This window comes from Etheostoma spectabile, chromosome 21, assembly GCF_008692095.1.
Source record: "Etheostoma spectabile isolate EspeVRDwgs_2016 chromosome 21, UIUC_Espe_1.0, whole genome shotgun sequence".
Lineage (NCBI taxonomy): Eukaryota > Metazoa > Chordata > Actinopteri > Perciformes > Percidae > Etheostoma > Etheostoma spectabile.
Genome location: NC_045753.1, coordinates 618,177 through 637,500, shown reverse-complemented (window position 1 = coordinate 637,500; position 19,324 = coordinate 618,177). Strand labels below are relative to the sequence as shown.

Sequence of the window (19,324 nt, the reverse complement as noted above, 5' to 3'; positions counted from 1 at the left end):
CCCAAAACTTGAGAATAACAACGCTTGAGGGTGACCCTGAAACCCGAAAAGAGCCAATCAGGGGTATTTGCAGCAAACAGTATTTCAGTACTTTCCCTTTAAACCCTTTAACATGTCAGAATCCCAACAAGGGCTGCACAGTAGAGGGGGATATCTCCCTTTGGGGGTTTTTTTGAGGATACTTTTGATTCCGGGTATTGGAGGGGCGTGGTCATTCTGTCTTCTTCTCATTGGAAAAAATTTAAAAAAGAAAAGTTAATTAAAAATTAGCGTGATTTATGTGAGGGTCGGGACCTGTATCTGTAACAATTTTTTCTGGGAGGAAAGAGATTTGTCTTTTGCAGCACAAAAAACTTTTTGGGTTTTTTAAAAAATTTAGCCTTTTACAAATATGGCACATTTTCCCCAAGCTTTGGGGTGGGGATATTTGGGGGGGTCTGTGTATATATATATAAAATTTTAAAATTTTGTGGCGTAGGCTTTGGGCTTTATGTTAAGGGAGTGGAGGTTTTCTGCCACCGTTTCCCCAAAACTCCGGAGAAAGGGAAAAAAAGTATAAACAGTGCCACAACCCCACAACCCAAGGGGGAAACACATCCACCAAATGGGTAAAGTGCCAGTTGGTTTAAATCAATTTTTCTAAATTTGCTCGTCCAGCCCAGTAATGATAAAAAAGCGGAATAGGTCTTAAAAATAACAACAACTCAAACCCCGAAAGCCTGGGCCGAATTACCCAAAAAATTTTACTCCATTGTTAAAAAAGGAGGTATCTCTGGGGTGACTAGCTAGACCCATAAAACATTCAAAAAAGGGCCAGTGTGGAAATAAAACAGTTTTGTTTTTGGTAGCATTGTGATTGAGAGGTCCAAGGACGGGTTGTATCGTCCTTAAACAACGGGAAACCAGAACGGCGGAAACACACCGCAGCTTTTTTTACAAAAATGCTCAACCCGCACCTTTGGGAAAAAAACATTTTCCCCTCCCATTCAAAATTTTTTTACCACGCAGAGCCCCTTTTTCCAGTTTGGGGGTTGGGCCAGTTCATACCTTAAAAATTAAAGTATTGTACCAAGCAAAAAAAAGCAGGCTCCACAACCCGAATTCAAAATTTTCCCCTACTTGTTCGGGGGAATTTGGTGTAAAGTTAAAAAAATCCCCAAAATTCGCTTTGGGTTTTGCGTAATTCAGTTGTCTTTTCGTTTAAAAATAAGGTTCAGAATACAAAAAAAGAAAGGTTACCCCCCAACTATAGAAAACGGTTGGGACTGTGGGAGTGGGCCCTCCAAAAAAAAAATACAATGAAGTAGATTTTACCTTTTAAACATTTCAAAAGTAGAAACAAAAACCCCATAAATTTTGTTAAAATAATGATATGAGTACCCAACCCACTATACACTCAAAGAAAAATCTCCATCCCTTCCATTTTAGTCTAATAAAATAACCCTTTCCCCTTCTTTTTCTTAGCTGTGGGTCTCTTAGCGAGGTGGCCGAGGAATGACCTAGGACCAGGGATATTAGTGAAGAGGACTGGGGGGGGTAATGAGAGACGTATGACACAGGATCACAAAGAGCTCACAGCCTGGAAGTGAAAACGTCTGTATTTGTTGCACAGCTTATGCTGGCTCATCACTGTCTCCCGTTTGATGCTGGGGAGTTGTCTCAAGACGTCTGAGCAGCACTTCACCACGGTCACGGTCTTTTTAAATCAATGCTTTTACAAAGCCAAGACCTTCTGTCTCACTAATGGTGGTTTCCTTGCCAAGTGACATGATTTATACTCGTGTTACAATTGGGCTGCACGATATGGGGAAAATATGCAATACTGTTGGTGTATATCGGTATTATTGTGGATGTTGTGGATGGATAGGCCAATTTGTCAAATCAAAGAATCAGATCTTTATTCAATCAAACACCCTCAGTAATTTCTACAGAAAATGACTGACCTCCCTTTAGCATTTGTTCCTTTTACACATAGGCACAAAACAAGCAGACACTGTCCTTGGACATCCCAGCAACCAACATCCCCCTATGAGATCACTATAACCATGTTACTTGAGATAAATAAACCAATATTAAAAAGATCTACTGCTTCCATAATTCTGTTAAAATACACACTGATGGTTCAATTTCAAACAATTGAAAGGAAGTAATTCCCAACTTTTTTATTGAACAAGTCAACAGTTACATTTTAAAGTGCAGTTTTATACTGATATCTTCTTTCAAGTAACACAAAAAAATCTGAGTGTTGGCGATATGACACAGCCTTTCATGATATTGCAATGACGATAAAAAATAAAAAAACAATATATTGTGCAGCCCTAGCTACAGTTTCAAAAATGAAGTCCCGCTCAAGTTGGACTGGACTCAGAATCATGGGGAACTAGAATGTGAAGACTTCTAGTTCTAGTCAAGTCCTGTCCCACCAACTCTTTGCTCATTTCCATTTAGAAATAGTTAAAATGCAGTAGCAAAGCCTTTAGGCCATGTGTGATTATGTTGCTGAGGTCAAAAACCAATCAAATCTTTGCTCAGTGACCTCTCCAACTAGTTAGTTAACTGTCGTGATTATTGGACTTCTGCCAGACCCCAGCATGACGTCATACACATGGATGGAAAAGTCATTACAAGGATCAATATGCTTGTCCCCACATAATGTGGATATTTGGGTGAATGAGATGCCAAAACATGTTACTTAAATGTTTGTTTAGGATGGGGAGTATATCTAACATGCCCATGGACTAGTCTGATCAAACACTAAAACCTATTATGGAATTGAGAACTTGACAAACTATATCGACACAACACAAACCCAACAGAATGACGCTATTTTCTCAGCCTCGCTCAAAATCAAGGCTGGGAACTGAACCTCAGTTGGGCTCCCATTACCCAGACGACGACGACGACGTTTCCTTCCCGGGATTGTTTGTGCCGTCAGAAATTTCGCCTGATGTCCCTCCCCGTCCTCTGTCTCTGTGTTGGTGTTCTAACCTCTGTCCCCGTCCTCTGTCTCTGTGTTGGCATTCTAACCTGCAGCTGATTTCTGAGGACTCCAGACAGCTAGCTAGACTATCTGTCCAATCTGAGGACTATGGTTACCTGGTCCTCAGATCTCTGCAGGGTAAATCCAGACAGCTAGCTAGACTATCTGTCCACTCTGAGGACTATGGTTACCTGGTCCTCAGATCTCTGCAGGGTAAATCCAGACAGCTAGCTAGACTATCTGTCCAATCTGAGGACTATGGTTACCTGGTCCTCAGATCTCTGCAGGGTAAATCCAGACAGCTAGCTAGACTATCTGTCCACTCTGAGGACTATGGTTACCTGGTCCTCAGATCTCTGCAGGGTAAATCCAGACAGCTAGCTAGACTATCTGTCCAATCTGAGGACTATGGTTACCTGGTCCTCAGATCTCTGCAGGGTAAATCCAGACAGCTAGCTAGACTATCTGTCCAATCTGAGGACTATGGTTACCTGGTCCTCAGATCTCTGCAGGGTAATCCAGACAGCTAGCTAGACTATCTGTCCAATCTGAGGACTATGGTTACCTGGTCCTCAGATCTCTGCAGGGTAAATCCAGACAGCTAGCTAGACTATCTGTCCAATCTGAGGACTATGGTTACCTGGTCCTCAGATCTCTGCAGGGTAAATCCAGACAGCTAGCTAGACTATCTGTCCAATCTGAGGACTATGGTTACCTGGTCCTCAGATCTCTGCAGGGTAAATCCAGACAGCTAGCTAGACTATCTGTCCAATCTGAGGACTATGGTTACCTGGTCCTCAGATCTCTGCAGGGTAAATCCAGACAGCTAGCTAGACTATCTGTCCAAGCTGGGTTTTCTGTTGACGACTAAAACTACTTCTAAACATACACATGTTCCACCAAAACAACTTCCTTCCTGAGACTATTTAGCACTGGCACGGGCTCTGTCCGGAGCTTAACCCCGCCAAAGATGATTGTGATTGGTTTAAATAAATGCCATTTGTGTCCGGGTTAGCTCAGTTGGTAGAGCGAGTGCCCATATGTAGAGGTTTATTCCTCGACGCAGCGGCCGTGGGTTCGACTCTGACGTGCGGCTATTTGCTGCAAGTCATTTCTCTCTCTCTCTCTCCCTCTCTCTCCCCCTCCTTTTAGGTCTGGATCTGTCATGTGAAAAGAAAGGCCTAAAAGTAACCCAAAATATAATCTGTAAAGAAATGCCATTAAATCAGAGCACATTTTTCTCCCATCCAGAAATGCAGACTAGCCAGACCCTCCTTTGCAGCGCTGTGGAGGACGGTCTGGCAATGCAAGACTATGAGACAGTTTTAATCATTTGAAAGTTTGAGATTTCCAGCTTTGCAGTTAAAACAAGTATCACTTTTTTTTTTTTTTTTTTTTTTTTTTTTTTTATCTGCTTTTCTCAAAATCATTAAACAAATTGCAAAAATGTTGTTACACACTCACTGATGCATTAGTCGAAAAAAATCCAACACACTCTTATCCAGATACTTAATTTAATTCTAAGGCCCAACTATAAAGCTTGGAGACATAAACAGCCACCATGGGGAGGAATCAAAACTGTGTGATAACGGAGAAGCCACAACAACAACCTCTTCTCATTACCGCTACCAGATACTGATGCAGCCTGTTTTCCATTCAGGAGACACGTTCTTTACCCACACACATACAGTACACACATTCATGTAAATAAACACACAATGAGACCTCCTTGTCAGACCACCACATTATCCTTGTCTGTACAAGCAGAAACGCAAATCCACAAACTCTGAACACTCCGCCAACAGGTATGCACTTTTTCATCTTTTCACAGATTGAAATGAAAACAGTTGCAGGGCATGTAGAGGCAGAGCAGAAACCAGTGACACCATCACGCCTCACACTCTGAATGCTACATCCATGCATCTGCCTGAATGGCGGCTTGTTTTTTAGCCGGGCGAAAAGAATGGCGTTCAATGAGGATGAGTGCCAGACTCAACAATGTGCAGCCTGGAGCTAGTAATAAAAGGCTAGTCATGCTAGATTAAATGGCACTGTCTGCTGCAACCACAAAACTTAATTCCTTTGGTAAATTCCGAGACAATCCTAGACAAGCTACCCCATCTGTCAGGGGAGGAAAAGGGTCAGGATTAATTGTGTGTGTGTGTGTGTTAGAGTATAAGAGTAGGTGAACTCAAAGCAGTTCACACACTAATTGGCCGTTATCCAACTGTCTGGCTAATAAAGTAGAATTGTGATTAGCCCAGTTAGCCGGTAAGCTAATGGGCCGACTACCACACCCTGCTGCTACAGACTCATGCACTACAGGTGAGAAATAAGACAAAAGTTAATGAGTCGAAAGAAAATCAACTATTTATGTTGGGGCATATGCTGTATACAAGCACACATACTTGTACACTTATGTACAAACACACCTCTTCCTACAGACTCTCAAATCTAAGACTCCTAATCTGACACTAGCCCAGATGGGTCATCTCTAATTCAAGGTACAGGGATGAAGGAAGGAAGAGGCCAAGATAAAGGATGGGGTGGAGGTGGGGGTGGAGGTTGTTAAAGAAAAGGCAGTTGTTGGTGCACTAAAGGAAAAACCAGAATATCTTAAAGTAAATAGTTCAGTATTTTGAAAGCTACACTAATTCTGCTCACCAATTAACAAGTTGTGCCTTGTGTGTTTAATCAGTACACAAAGAGAAATGTAATAACACAAACTGTGTATGGACAATGTGCTAAATGGTGGCTAATTGTTTACAGGGCCAGTGAGTGGTGTCTATAACGTGTGTTCCTGGATATAAAATGTCCATCTGCACTTTTCTGTAGTGGTCCCAGTAACATTTGTTCTTAAAAGTGTACTCAAGGAAGGAAATTACTGGAAGTGTTGGGTCTTTGTAAACTTTGTAAATAGAGTGTGGTCTAGACCTACTCCATCTGTAAAGAGTCTTGAGATAACTCGTTAGGATTTAATACTATTAATAAAGTTGAATTGAAGTAGCACATCACGTGATTATGATACATTTGAGTCAAATGATTTAGGAAGTGCTTTAATTTGATAAAAGAAATTCAACAGATGCAGTATGTCTGTGAAACTAAGATGTGAAAGGAGAAGTGCTTACAATGAACAGGCCCAAGTTTGCTGAAGATTAGAAAGAATAACTTGTAGAAAGGCCATTAATGATTAATCAATAAGAAAACACTGCCAGTGTGCATTGGGAATTTCTTTGAAGTGTTAACAGAATTCTAGATTAAGTTCCCAATGAGAACTTCACCAATTTCCCGCAGTGAGTTTCACTGTGTTGATGCTGATGTGAGGGTTTACAAGATGTCTAACGACAAAATAAATCTCAGCACATGGCAATGAAACATTACATGTCATTTAGCTGACGCTTTTAACCAAGGCAACTTGCAATTGATTATTATTATAATATATGTATATATATGATTGAACTTCTACAGTACTACAAATAGGTTATGTACTCATAAAATGATGGATTGGGAAGTTTGTAAGTACGCCAGGAGTTTATTTAATTAACACTTGCTCTCTGCTGCTAGCGCCACCGACAGTAAGACGAGTGCATAGGGACGTCTACGAGGGACGTGTTGGCCAGCTGGGGCTCAGTGGTAGAGCGGTTGCCTGGCAATTGGAAGGTTGGGTGTTCGATCCCTGGCCCTGCAGTCCAATGTCAAAGTGTCCTTGGCCCACCGAACCCGGAGTTGGCCCCAATGCTGCCCCATCAGAGTGTAAATATGTGTGAGTGTGTATCTGATGAGCAGGTGACACCTTGTACAACAGTCTCTGCCATTTGTACTACAGCAGTTACTTTAATGCCTTGGCAACTTACCTTCATACTAACTGTACATGCAGACTTTAACACCCTTCTAAGGTTGCTGATGTCTGTTTTGATTTTTTGGTGTTTTGGGTGTGTTTTGTTTTGCTTATCTTTTTGTATACTGTATGTGCAATGTCTGTTTGTGGTATCTTGTTCAGGACCCCCTCAAAAACAAGATGGTACATCTCATGGGGTTATCCTCAGAAAATAATTTCAAATATACTCCTGGTGTACTGACAAACTTCCCAATCCATCGATTCATGGGTACATAACCTATTTGTACTACTGTAGAAGTTCAATCATTTCAGGCATTATTAGTGGGGTAATTTACGAGATACATACTTGGTTCCAATAGCACCTGCACCAAACTAACCAGCTGACTGACACGCCCAATGTTAGACCTAAGTTAAAAAGCTTCTGGGGGGTTGTCTTGTTCCAGGTCATGGTGCAAAGGACCCTAGAGTGAAATTACTCCGAACCATCACTTTAAATGTCTTGCTCAGGGAGACATTGGTTGATGTTCGCAGTGGGTCCCAGCTTCTTAAACGTGACGAATAACTACTTTTCTCTGTTTTGCATCACTGTGAATTTAATATCTTTGGGTTCTTTTAAAGGTCGGTCACACAAAACAAGAAATGTGAATGTTGTTTGGTTGGTCCACCAGACAATTAATCCTTTTTACTTCTGCGATCCCCTGACACTTCTAATCGCGCCATCCCCAGGGGAAGATTTCATCTTGTCCATACATGGTTTATGGCCAAACACCTGCTAAATTAAAAATATTGCCCTGAGTGCCTCTTAAGTGAGTCGTAAAGGCTCAATGCTGTTCACCAAGGCAATACTTTTAGTTGAAGTTCTGTACAGCAGGTGGTTCCAATTTGAATTGCATGACTGATCCTTGGAAAATAATGGTCATAATTAAACAACTCAAACTAGATTGTTTTCGTACTTTACCTTACATGTTTATCAATTGTAGGCCTCACAAATCTGTTTAACTGATCCCAGAGATTTCAATCCATTGTGCTTCACATGGTTGGTGTTCAATATCAAAACACATTATGACAGATTATTCACCTGATAATATCCTAAGAGTGATGGGATTATGATAATCACAATTACTTCATGAATCAGCCCGAAGACCTTAGCTCGGCTTATTGCTGTTACCAGTGCATTTGGTGAAAAAAAGAGCCCAGGACTTGTAAAGGTCTGAGTCATCAATATATTATGTACAGATCAAATAGCTGACACAATAGATGTTCAAATATGATCTTTGGTCTTTTGTCTTGGCCGTTTGTCCATCTGTCTGTTGAGAATTACCTTTAGGCCTTGTATTTACCATGAGAGAGGAGAGGGGCTGGGCTGTGGCTCAAGATGAAAGCAAGCATGTGTTGCAACAAAAGACATTGTAATCATAAAGGCCTTTGAAGATCCTCTAGTCTCTCATGGTCCCCATTCAGGGAAGGGCAGACTACACCCTCTCCAGTCCACTCCAAGTCAAGAGCATGTAAGAGGAGTTTCCTCTGGGCAAGAGGACTTTACATGTCAAGCTGTCACTCTAAATGAAGCAATGCGAGTAGCTGGACACTACATCCATCTAAAATGAGCACATTGATTTGTCAGCTTGCAACAGCTAAGCAAAAAGAGGGTGGCTGAGCTAAGTCCACTTAAATTGACTGAGCAGCCAACCTGGTGTCAGCAGATGGCTGATCGTAGAAGAAACCTATCTCAGCTCCCTGTCCCTCAGCCAGCCTCAGTTCCACTGCTAATCCCCTCGGTACACTGCAGGTCTCTCTGCCAGCTCCCTGCCAGCTTTACCCTTCGCTGGAAAAATAATTTATCTGCATCTATCTATATCGTTGGAAAACTAAAGATAATAGAACTATGACTATATATAATGATAGTAGCAGTGCAGGGCGTTGGGTAGGACCACGGCAGCAGCTGCAAAATTCCTTTTCCATAACCTCTTCATTTGTAGAAGTGTAAAGATCAGGTAACTTACCGATAATAGATTATAATGCAATGGCTCTGTATGGCATTTTCGAGAGCACACAGCTACATCTTCAAATTATCAACTTACTTATTTTTACCACAATATGAAACCGAGAAAATCAGCAAATCATCACAGAGGAGAACGTGGAATAGAGATCTTTAGGTAGTTTTGTTAGAAAAATGACTTGAATGAACCAATTAGCAAAATAATTAATCAACCAAGCACTAGTTTCAAAACTAAACCTTTACAATTTACTGCTGCACGACAGATATTTTAATGGATGTTGGCAAGGAGTCATGCAGGCGATGAAAGGAACACGATGCTGGGTCTGGAGGCTTGATATTCAGAGGTAGGAAACACTGTTTTTGAGAGTTAATGTGACAGGGCTCTACCTCCAGAAAGGGAACACAGTCATGGTCGCTGATATAGTGATGGAAAAAAAATGGTTTGCATTGGCCTCACAAAGTGCAGATCTGGGCCCAAACATAAACCACACATGTGGGGGAAATGATGTCCATGTACAAAAGAATAGTTTGTAGTTTGTGTAGTAACAGTTGAATCTCTTTAACAGTGAAGTGTGGATCCGCAGATGTTACCTTCTCTGTAACCTGAGACTGTCCCCTCCACTCCTGAGGAGGCACTTTAAAAAAACATGTAGTCTTTCGCAAACAACACTTACTGATCTGCCGTAACATGTAGTTATACTCTAAAATATATAAGTTTTTAAATCATTACAGCATGTCATTAATGTGGTTACCATAACTGACTGGACTCCTCCCGTTTAGATCGGGGAAGCCCAGTAACAGATACGAAGAGGAGAGTATAGAATGGGTAATTATAAAAGGAAAATAAACGTGTAGTAAGAGTAAGGCAGAACTACCAAGTGTGCACCCTTGGCGATCTACTATACTTTCAAGATGAATATTGGGGATAACCAGCCAATATAGTGGGATGGAGAATGAATGAATGTGTGTGCCGCGCATGTGTCATGTGAGTCATTTGTGCACCAAGGGACTGCATTCCAGTTAATTTACAAAAAGGACTGCTACCTCTGCCACACCACACTGTGATCAATCTTTTAATCAGCCACCAGAAATGTTTTTTTTGTCCACTTTGTTACAAAATGGACATGTATCAGCTGTTGGACCATTTTTTTGTCTCTGCATACTTATCCATTTGCTTTAATATTGTAGTTGCACTGCACTAAGTGATGTGTTATGTAATCCTACACCCAGTGTGTCAGGGTTGTATTACATCACTGTCACACACCCCAGAACAACCCACAACAAGAGCACACACACATTGAGCAAGTTGTGTACATCCAGCCAGACCAGCTGACCAGACACACCTTTGGGTCTGTCCACCACGTGCTTGGTCACTCCCGCCACTCCCTTCAGCTGTAAAGTTCAACCCATGTGCATGTGCCTCCCTGCTCCATCTACACCCAGGCCCGGCCCGAGGCTTAGCCTGGTGGTCTCGGGAATGTCCAGCATGTCGGCCTGACACCACCATATCAGCTTAAATAGCACCTGACCCCTCCAGAAGCTTGGCTTTTATGTGTTTGTAATCAGAATGTCTTCTAAACTCACAGGGAGGTCACAGCACACTTTGAATATAATCAGTAGCATTGTGTGTTATTACTGTGGTCTTTAACATTTAAAGACCAAATAAGGACCAATAGAGAGGCTTTAGCCTCCCTTCTACCTCACAATACAAATATACTGCACACTGTTTCTCCTGGAAGCCTGAAAGTCTTCAGTAAACCTTGTGGCTGCCTAAGATTACTATTTTATCCATCTAAGCGCACGGCGTGACGCGCAGGTGCATTTAGGGCGTGTCCAAATCCACAAAAAGTTTGACGGCGGAACAAAGGATCGGTGCGCCGGGCGCATGCTTCTAAAGGGTTGTACTTAGTGTCTTCATTAATCAGAAGTGTGTTGTGGGTAACATGCAATCAACCAATCAGAGGTCCTTCCCCCATTCCCTTTAAAAGCCAGGTGTGCTGCCGCGCGTCCCTGTGTGTGTGTGTAACAAGCACAGTGTGTGTGTGCGCGCTGCATATAGCAGTTTAATGTTTATCTTCAACTTGTCCAGCTGTGTTGTCTTTGGTTTAGCTGCATGTGTGTTTCTTTGTGAGTACATTAATAGCAACGAAAAAATACATTGTGTTTACATACTTGGTCATTAAAACTGGTTCTGATATATTTGAGTATGCCAAATGAAATGGACAGTTCTTTGGGTTGTAGCCACACAGCAAAACATCTCAGCAGCTACTGATGGATGAAATTAAGTAGAGACATTCATGGTCCCCAGAGAACCACTCCTGATGACTTCCATTTAGCGCCACCAGCAGGCTATACCTCAAACAATACTGATCTGGTTTACAACCACACACCTGTAGAAATAATGACATAACTATTCCTCCAGCCTCAGAATACACCAGTTAACAGTGTCAAAATTACTTGTATTCAATTGTGATTTTAAATCAATGAGAACACTTCAAGAGTTTAAATAAGTGTGTGAGTAAAAAAATAATCAACAGGTAGTATGTTACAAACACAACCCTTTTTGTTGGAGTGGCTGGTTTTAAACAGCATCAAAGCAGGTCACTACTAACCAATCAATCAGGCCGTATTGACGGGCCGCTGGGTGAATGGGTGTGACAGCAGAGGTCATGTGCAGAGCCCTCGGTGCCAGCTGCAGCCTCTGCTGTGCTGCTGGCACACACACACACACTGCAGCCTGACTCCAGGAACCAATGGGGCTAGGTACTGAAATACTTTCAGGTACAGACTGAATTACCTCTGAAGTACTGTATCAAGGATCGAAAAGTGTCTCATCACTCAATTCCCAATTTCAATACCTAAGATATCAATCTCATCAGAGTCAGTGAGCCAATCAGCAAGCAGCATGCCTCTATCAAGATCTAATAATGTCTGTGATTGGCTGTCTAACGTTACAAGTCATAGAGACACGCAGTTGTAATTCTTTTTCGTTTTATAAGATCAACATCAAAAAAGTATCATTTAGGAACTGGTATCAAAGTCACCGTATCAAAGATTTTTCAATGATTTCCAGCCCCCCTAGAGACAAACAACCAAGCCACTGACAGAGTTCTGCGCGGGTCGCCCCGTCACGGTGGGGGGGGGGGTCAGTATGGCGGAGGGAGATTAAGAGATACTCGGGTAAACAGTATGTTCTGTCCATTTGTGCAACAATTAGACACTTTGTAGCACAGACATCAAAATCTTTGTCTTGGTGTGCAAGTAATAAAAAGCTGAGCAGTAAAAGGCATAAAGTGACAGCTCCACTTTTATCATATTTTATTTGTTTTGCTTTCATTGATGTATTTGTAGTTATTTCTGTATTAATGTATTCATTAAAATGTCTAGATTGATTTTGTGTATTAATTAATTAATTAATACTTTCTTTATTTTATTAACGGGGTATAACTACTGAGCTGCTCATAAAAAAGCAGATTGATGCCTTGCTCAGGGGCACCTTGATGGTAGTTTATAAAACTACAGAGAGCATTACTCATTCACTTTCCCCGGCCAGTTTGGCGGCACACAGCAGTACAAAAACAGACAATATTACTTTGAAATCTTCTCTGCCAAGCAGCGCGCGCTGTGTGTAGTGTGTAACAGGCTTTTTCCTGACAGCCACAGCTTTGTTCCCAGCGCTTGTCACCGAGCAGCCAGCCATACTGATGAAAGCCCAGAACAGATAACGCCACAGAGAGAGGCTTCCACTTCACAGCCTGCTCGCCCTCAACTTTTCCCCCGGGCTGGGATAAGGAGCACCCTGTCATTTGCAACAATGTCGTTTAAAGAGCTCGCTTGTCGCATGACTTGGAATCTACACAGATAAGGACATCTGAAAGCAGAAGAAGGACCACTACGACCCACACAGCAAGACGCAGCAGCCGCAGGGGTCTGCGTTTAGGAGATTAGCTTGTGCTGAGCCGCAGTTTGAATCCACTTAGTTCCATATTGTCCCTGACCTGACTGCTGTGTTTTGTGGTTGGCAGCTGAACTTGATCTTGTGGTTATTGCAAAAGAAACTGCACTTTATAAATAAAAAGGCATCCCCACAGCAATAGCTCTGCTATCCAACTTCTATTCCATCGTGGAAACAATTACACTCCCAGGCCCAGAGCACAGAACAAACACAGAATCACTTGGTAATAACACCAGACCATGTGTCCCCTGCATACTCACTGGTTTTGTTGCACTTGACTTTGGAGAGAAGTTTATGCGCCAGCAGAAGATCTCCAGTCTTCACGGCCACCAGCAGATCCTGTTCTTTTCCCATGATCACAGACCAAAGCACAGAAACACAAAACCGCTCGCAGTCGCCAGCCAAGAGCGCTTCTTCTGTCTTTCAATGCACCTTCAGGCAAACGGCTTCAGCAAACATTTGGCAGCAAGCTAACAGGTAGCTGCTGAATCCAAGCCATGAGATGAGGTTGGTGAAGACGCCCCAGGTAAACTGGTCCGGGAGATCTTTTTCCTCTCTGTGTTGGAGCTTGGGTCCATGGTCTCTGAAGGGTGCTGGCGGTTTGGTGCTGATCTTGGCTCTGGAGTTACAGCAGGACGAGTAGAGATTTAGTTGGCTGCAGGGCTGAGTGTGTGTTCATAGTCCATCTCTGTTGACCTGGAGGCCGCAGCAGTCAACCTGTCATCACACTTCAAAAGACAGAGAGAAACCACTTTAGCTCTACAATCAGTTCAAAGAGTGCCATCTTTGTAGCAGCGCCATAACTAGGACACTGCTGTTTGTTCATGTGACTGTAGGGCTGGGCGATATGGAGAAAATCAAATATTACAATATTTTTGACCAAATACCTCAATATTGATACCGTAACTATATTGTAGTGCTGACTATTGGTCCTTTCACCAAATATTTACATAATGAGTTTTTTGATAAATAATCATCAGTAATGTGGAAATGATGTGGGTAAAGACAAATAACAGAACAGCTAGAACAGTCTGGTAAATTCAGAAAATGACAACACTTTACTGTGATGCAGCCTTTAAAACCGGGAAGAAAAACAACACTTATGCCATAATATCCAAAATCTAAGACAATATCTAGTCTCATACCATAATATCGATATAATAGTGATATATTGCCCAGCTCTACTGGGTATCAAACCCAAATACGTTTTTACTGACAGCAGTTTGTAGCATTGAACCCCTCCTCAAAGTTGGACTTTTGTTTACTTATTAGAAATAGAAAATAGTCCCAGGTCGGATTCGATCCCTGGACCTCTGCGTCGAGGCATGAACCTCTCAGTACATGTGCGCCTGCTCTACCACTGGACCAACCTGGCACAGTTTTTATTGTAAATCACAATTTTGCCAATTTCAAATGGTTGTCTAGTTGCTTTTGTTAAGATATTTATTGGCTCCATCTATATAGTTTCCTATATAATATAGGCAACTATATTAATATTTGTTTTATAATAAATTCCATGCATGTTACTTAGTAGCTAAAACAGTGAGTTTTCATGTAAGTAAAAAACCTTAGTAAGAATCCAACAGTACACAAATTGCATACCATTTCATATAAAATATTACGGTCTTTAAGAAAAGGACACTACGCTGCATACATATCCCACAATGCAATGCGGCAGGAACGACAACGTTCATAACAGACACACAGATAGAAACCAAGGAGCTATGTATCGTTAATAACGCTCTAATTTACATGTCTACATATTGAAATGACTGTTGGTCTAGTTCTTCACCTCTTTCAGTAATTTAAGCATTAACTAGGGATGCCGCTAGAGCAGAGGTCAGCAGGGGTTTCCATGGTTACGCACCTTCAACAACAAGGAAGTTTTCAGGAAGTGACATTGAAATTTACAGCTTAGTGTGTTGGAAAAGATACACAAACACACTTCTGTTTATTTACACACAAGTATGTTGAATGATAGTATACATATTGAGTATGCAGTGCAGAGTGAGATTTTGGTCACAGCCTTTCATTTTTCATAGTTCAGATGTTAGTGATAATATTAACAGAAGGTTCTGTTCTGTTTAAGTGTCCCAGTGAGCCATGACAGTGTGACAGTGAGTCAGCATGCACAACACCAGGACCCTGAAACTGCAGCAGCTAAATGGAACTCAGCCATCATTCCTTTTGCTATACACCTGGACTTTGTCTGCTCTTACATGACAAACTGTCTACTGTGAAAATGGCCTATAGAGCCTGACAAATGATAAATATGAGCTTATTGCAGGTATGTCATATTGGCATTCATTGGCCAATGAAGAACAACTGCTACCCATACATGTAAAAGATATGTTGTTCATCCATCTAAAATCCCTCACAAGTTCATGTTTTAGAACAATTCTTTAAAAAACCCATTTCAGAAGGTAACCTGTGGAGTTTATGACCAATTGCATTGTGGGGGAGCCCAGCTGGGTTCCCATTTTGTTTGCTCTACACTATCGATACATCTGACGCTCAACGGACCGTTTTGTTAAAATGTTTCAAATCAGTTTCAAAGCCTATGATGACCCATTCAAAGTATTTTGTCTGACCCTCAGTGAAAATCTATTATTTGTTATGTGAAAACATAGTAAAATAGTTTCAGTGAGGATGTATTCCTTTCCTTTACAATGATTTTAAACAAGTCTTCGCATTTGAGAAACTGGAACCAGCAAATGTTTGTGACTTTTACTAAGTGAAAAACAAATTGATTCATTTTCTGTCAATCGACTAATAACTGCAACACTACTTGTGCCAGTTGCCTCATTCAAGTGTCAAGGTAAAGTGTTATGCCCAACAGCAATCAAACAGTTGGTGATGAATGCTATCTGCAGCATTAGGCAAAAAGGAAAAGGATGTGACTTCAACTTGACCCAACTTTCATTTGTTTTCTCAGATCCAGGAAGCCCGCTCCCCCAGGAGCATGCAGCTAATCTCTTACTCTTCCCGTGCAGGACTAAGGTCTCCGACCATCCAGAACATTCCCTGCACTTTAAGGAAGCATCATTTCAGCCAAAGTGGCCCTGGTCTCTCTGCCCGCTTATTTCTTTGGAAAAAGGTCGGTATTTTTCTCTCAAAGAAGAAAGAAGGAAGGAAGGTGGGGCGGAGCTGACCGCTGCTTCAAAACAAAACCAATCTGCCTGACATCTCCACCACATGGGACAGTAAGCGAGTGAACAACACTAAGGGGACACAAAACAGCAAGGAGAAATGTAGAATCAAATCCAACAGTGCCCCGTTCTTCTACTATTGACGCTACAGCCTATGCCAAACAGGCTGTTTCAGGGAAACAGCATTGGAACATTAGACTCAAATTTTGTGTTTTAAAAGTCCGCTGAATTTGTTTAGCAGACCTCAAAAGCATCTGTATTCTCCTTGACAAAACCCCCCCCCCCCCCCCCCCCCCCCCCCCCCCCCCCCCCCCCCCCCCCCCCCCCCCCAGTGAAGAATCGGTTGCAGCAGCAGGCTTTTGGGTGGAGTTTGAATTCATAGTTTTGGCCTGGGGCAGGACTATCTCGTTAGACGGATGGTTGAGTTATTTCCCCCGGAACTGGGTGATCGTGCAGCCCCCCAGCAGATGCCCATGCATGTCTTTGCACTGACACATGATCTAAAACTAGCCCGGCACCTCGCCAGGCCGTAAACACTGACACGAGCCAGAATGTAAACAAGGAGTCCAACATGGGCTCCAACACAGCACTAGTCAAATGGAGCTCAGTGTCTCTGGCTGACTTACTCATGAAATCCTGAGTGACAGGTGTCACACATGTAAGTATCACGATCCCAATGTAGCAAAATATTTACTATGAGCCAGTATTGTATAAGGAAGCAAGTGAAAGAATCTTAATTTAATGTCATTGTTTAGGAATTATTAAAAAGTATGATTTTAAGTCTTTGTAATTGGTTAAAAAGTGCTATATTAAGTCTTTGTAACAAGTTCAGACCAAAGCCCATTCAATTCTGACTATTTAATCCCATCTTACATAGCAGCAAACGTAGCTATACAACAGTAGTGCCAAATGTTAAGACCTATGAGAAATGATTACTGTTGATTGTAAATATACATTGAATCCATAAATCTGTAGCATCCCAGTAGCACCTCAAGGTTTTTAATTGGTTCTTCTACAATCTTCCATTAAAACGGCTTGTTGCTGAAAGTTAAGGTTTTTTTAAATGAAGTCCTGCGGATACATAGACTCACGTTAGCCTAGCAGAAGACACTGTTAAAGTTCTCACACATTAACGGTACGTTTCCTACTGTTTGCATGTGGCGTTGATATGAATGTTGGACTTGTGACAGCGCTAGTTTCCCGTCAAGTATTTCACACAAGGTTAACTACGGATCCCCAGTGAGATTCAGCGGCCGCTGTTTCCCTTACGGAGAGACCGTCTGTGAGTCCGGGCAGCCGGGCTGGTTTTTCGGACACATCGGTCCGATGCTAACGTTACTCACCGCAGACACCCACTCAACTGTCATGGTGCTCCGGAACACTGGCAAAGTCAAGAAAACACATGTTTTTCCATCTATAACACGTATTATGTGAACAACTTGAAGTCGTCTCAGTTAACTTTAATAAATAAGTTGAAGTGTTCTCACCTGTTGTGGACATTAGACAACGAGCTGCAGGTGGTGAGGGACAACACAGATCCACTGTAGTTACCGAGGGCTGGACAGCGCGAGACGGAGGAGCCAGCGTCAAGTGAATAGCATAACGTAAACAACTTCCGACAGTAACTTTCAAAGTAAAGCTCTTATTAATTAAGGTGCCACACATGTTGAAACTTTGATAGTCAAATTGAATACACTTGTTTGGAATGTTCTTTGCCACTGAGTATTCCTAAGTGTCGTACATACAAGAAGTGTTACGGTACATTCCTGAAACTACCGAGCAGCAACTTTTGTGTAGCTCTTCCCGCCACTTATTTCGGATTTTATTTTGAAGGCACATTACGTAACTTCTGCTTTTATAGCCTTTATTATCCCTCTTAACTCCATGTAACTTTGCACCGTGTTGTGGCTGGATACGGATCACACAGACAGCGTACAGCACAAAATCAGTAATCCCAAGAAAAAGTTATTGATAAATAAACTGAAACCGGGCATGCATAGTGCCTCAAACTGTCTGGTGTGTGTGTGTGTGTGTTGTTGAATTGGATTTACCTGCCTGCGTGATAGCAGTAATTATGAAATATATATACATAGCCAACATTATAAGGAACATTTAGCTGTTGCTTGTCTCCCTGATGGCCCTGGTAATATAACACATCCATGCATGGGACCCCCTGGAGCCCAATCAAGGACCCCCTGGAGAGATTGGGGAAGCCCGGACATGGTGTGGTTGTGCGGTGGTGACATCTGCTGGGTGGATACTGCTTTGACATTAGTTATTCAGTTCAATACAGCCTCGCTCTCTTTTCATGTTGTTTTTGCATTTTATGTACAAACCAACAAATATAAAAGAAACTGAAGATCAAATCAAATCAACCCAAACCCAGGGTGCAATGAGTCAAAAGCTTCCTTTGGGATTAGAGTTAGGGAGATTTCTAATCTTCTTTATAATGATCCAGGCTCTGACGGATTTGTTTTCATTCTGACTCTTACATGTTCTGGTACCATAATATGAAGACTTATAGTCAAGAAATACCCCTCTATTTCAACATGTTGTCAAGTCAAAAGGCATAAATAAAAGTGAATAAAGATTGAAAAGAGAATGAGTGGATTATGATTATGAGATGATAATAGTTTATTTTTACGTCACAAAGATAAGCTTTTAAGGGTGTACATTTTAGAAGGAAGGCTGTTTGCAAGAAAGACTCAATGTAGTTTTATTATTCTATCATTCTAAAGACCCAAAGTCCCAACCACATGCTGGATTTATATATACAACTCTAAAAACAACTAAAACACAGATACTTAGGCCATTGCACATCCTTCTTCATAATACCTATTTTTTTCTAGTTTCAAATCATGCAAAATATCCCAAGAACATAGTTGATATGCTAGACAACTGCAGGGCTATTGCAGCTTGTATTGTTTTTTAAGGTGTTCATGCTATTGTGTCCACCCCTTGCTGCAGGAGTTGGGCCACGTTGCACACAGTGAGTTTCAATTTCCAGTTTCTGAGATCCAGATTACAACCGAGTGAGGATCGTACGGGAGCAGTTTTGTGCCCCCACTTTGGTGTGTGGTAAAAAGAGGTTTGAGTCCTAAATCGTGGTGTACGTCCACATTCATGCATATCATCTACATATTAAAAGTTACACATTTCACATCCCTGTTCTTCTCAACATCCTATTTTATGTTCAACAAATCTGCACAATTACAAAGAGAAGATTAACAGATACAGTAGATGCGACAGCTGAGACAGTTACAATTCAGCGTGAAGCTCCTCTAGAGCGTCATGGATTGTCTTCCATTTTCCCAGGTCCTGTTCAAGTTTGGCTATACTTGCATCTATCCACTCAGCCTGTGCATCTAGAGCTGTGTTCTCCTCCACGACGCCCTTGAGGCCC

The 19,324-nt window shown here is 41.8% G+C and overlaps 1 long non-coding RNA gene across 1 annotated transcript in view; it reads right to left on the bottom strand.

Moving 5' to 3' along the window:
• The window catches only part of LOC116671049 (uncharacterized), a 26,041-nt gene extending 8,525 nt beyond the window's left edge, over positions 1-17,516 (bottom strand). Inside the window, exons 1-2 of the long non-coding RNA XR_004327174.1 lie at positions 17,409-17,516; positions 13,033-13,500 (exon numbers count right to left, since the gene is read on the bottom strand). This is a non-coding gene — a long non-coding RNA (uncharacterized LOC116671049). The remainder of the gene's footprint in view (positions 1-13,032; positions 13,501-17,408) is intronic.
• Positions 17,517-19,324: the final 1,808 nt, after the last annotated feature.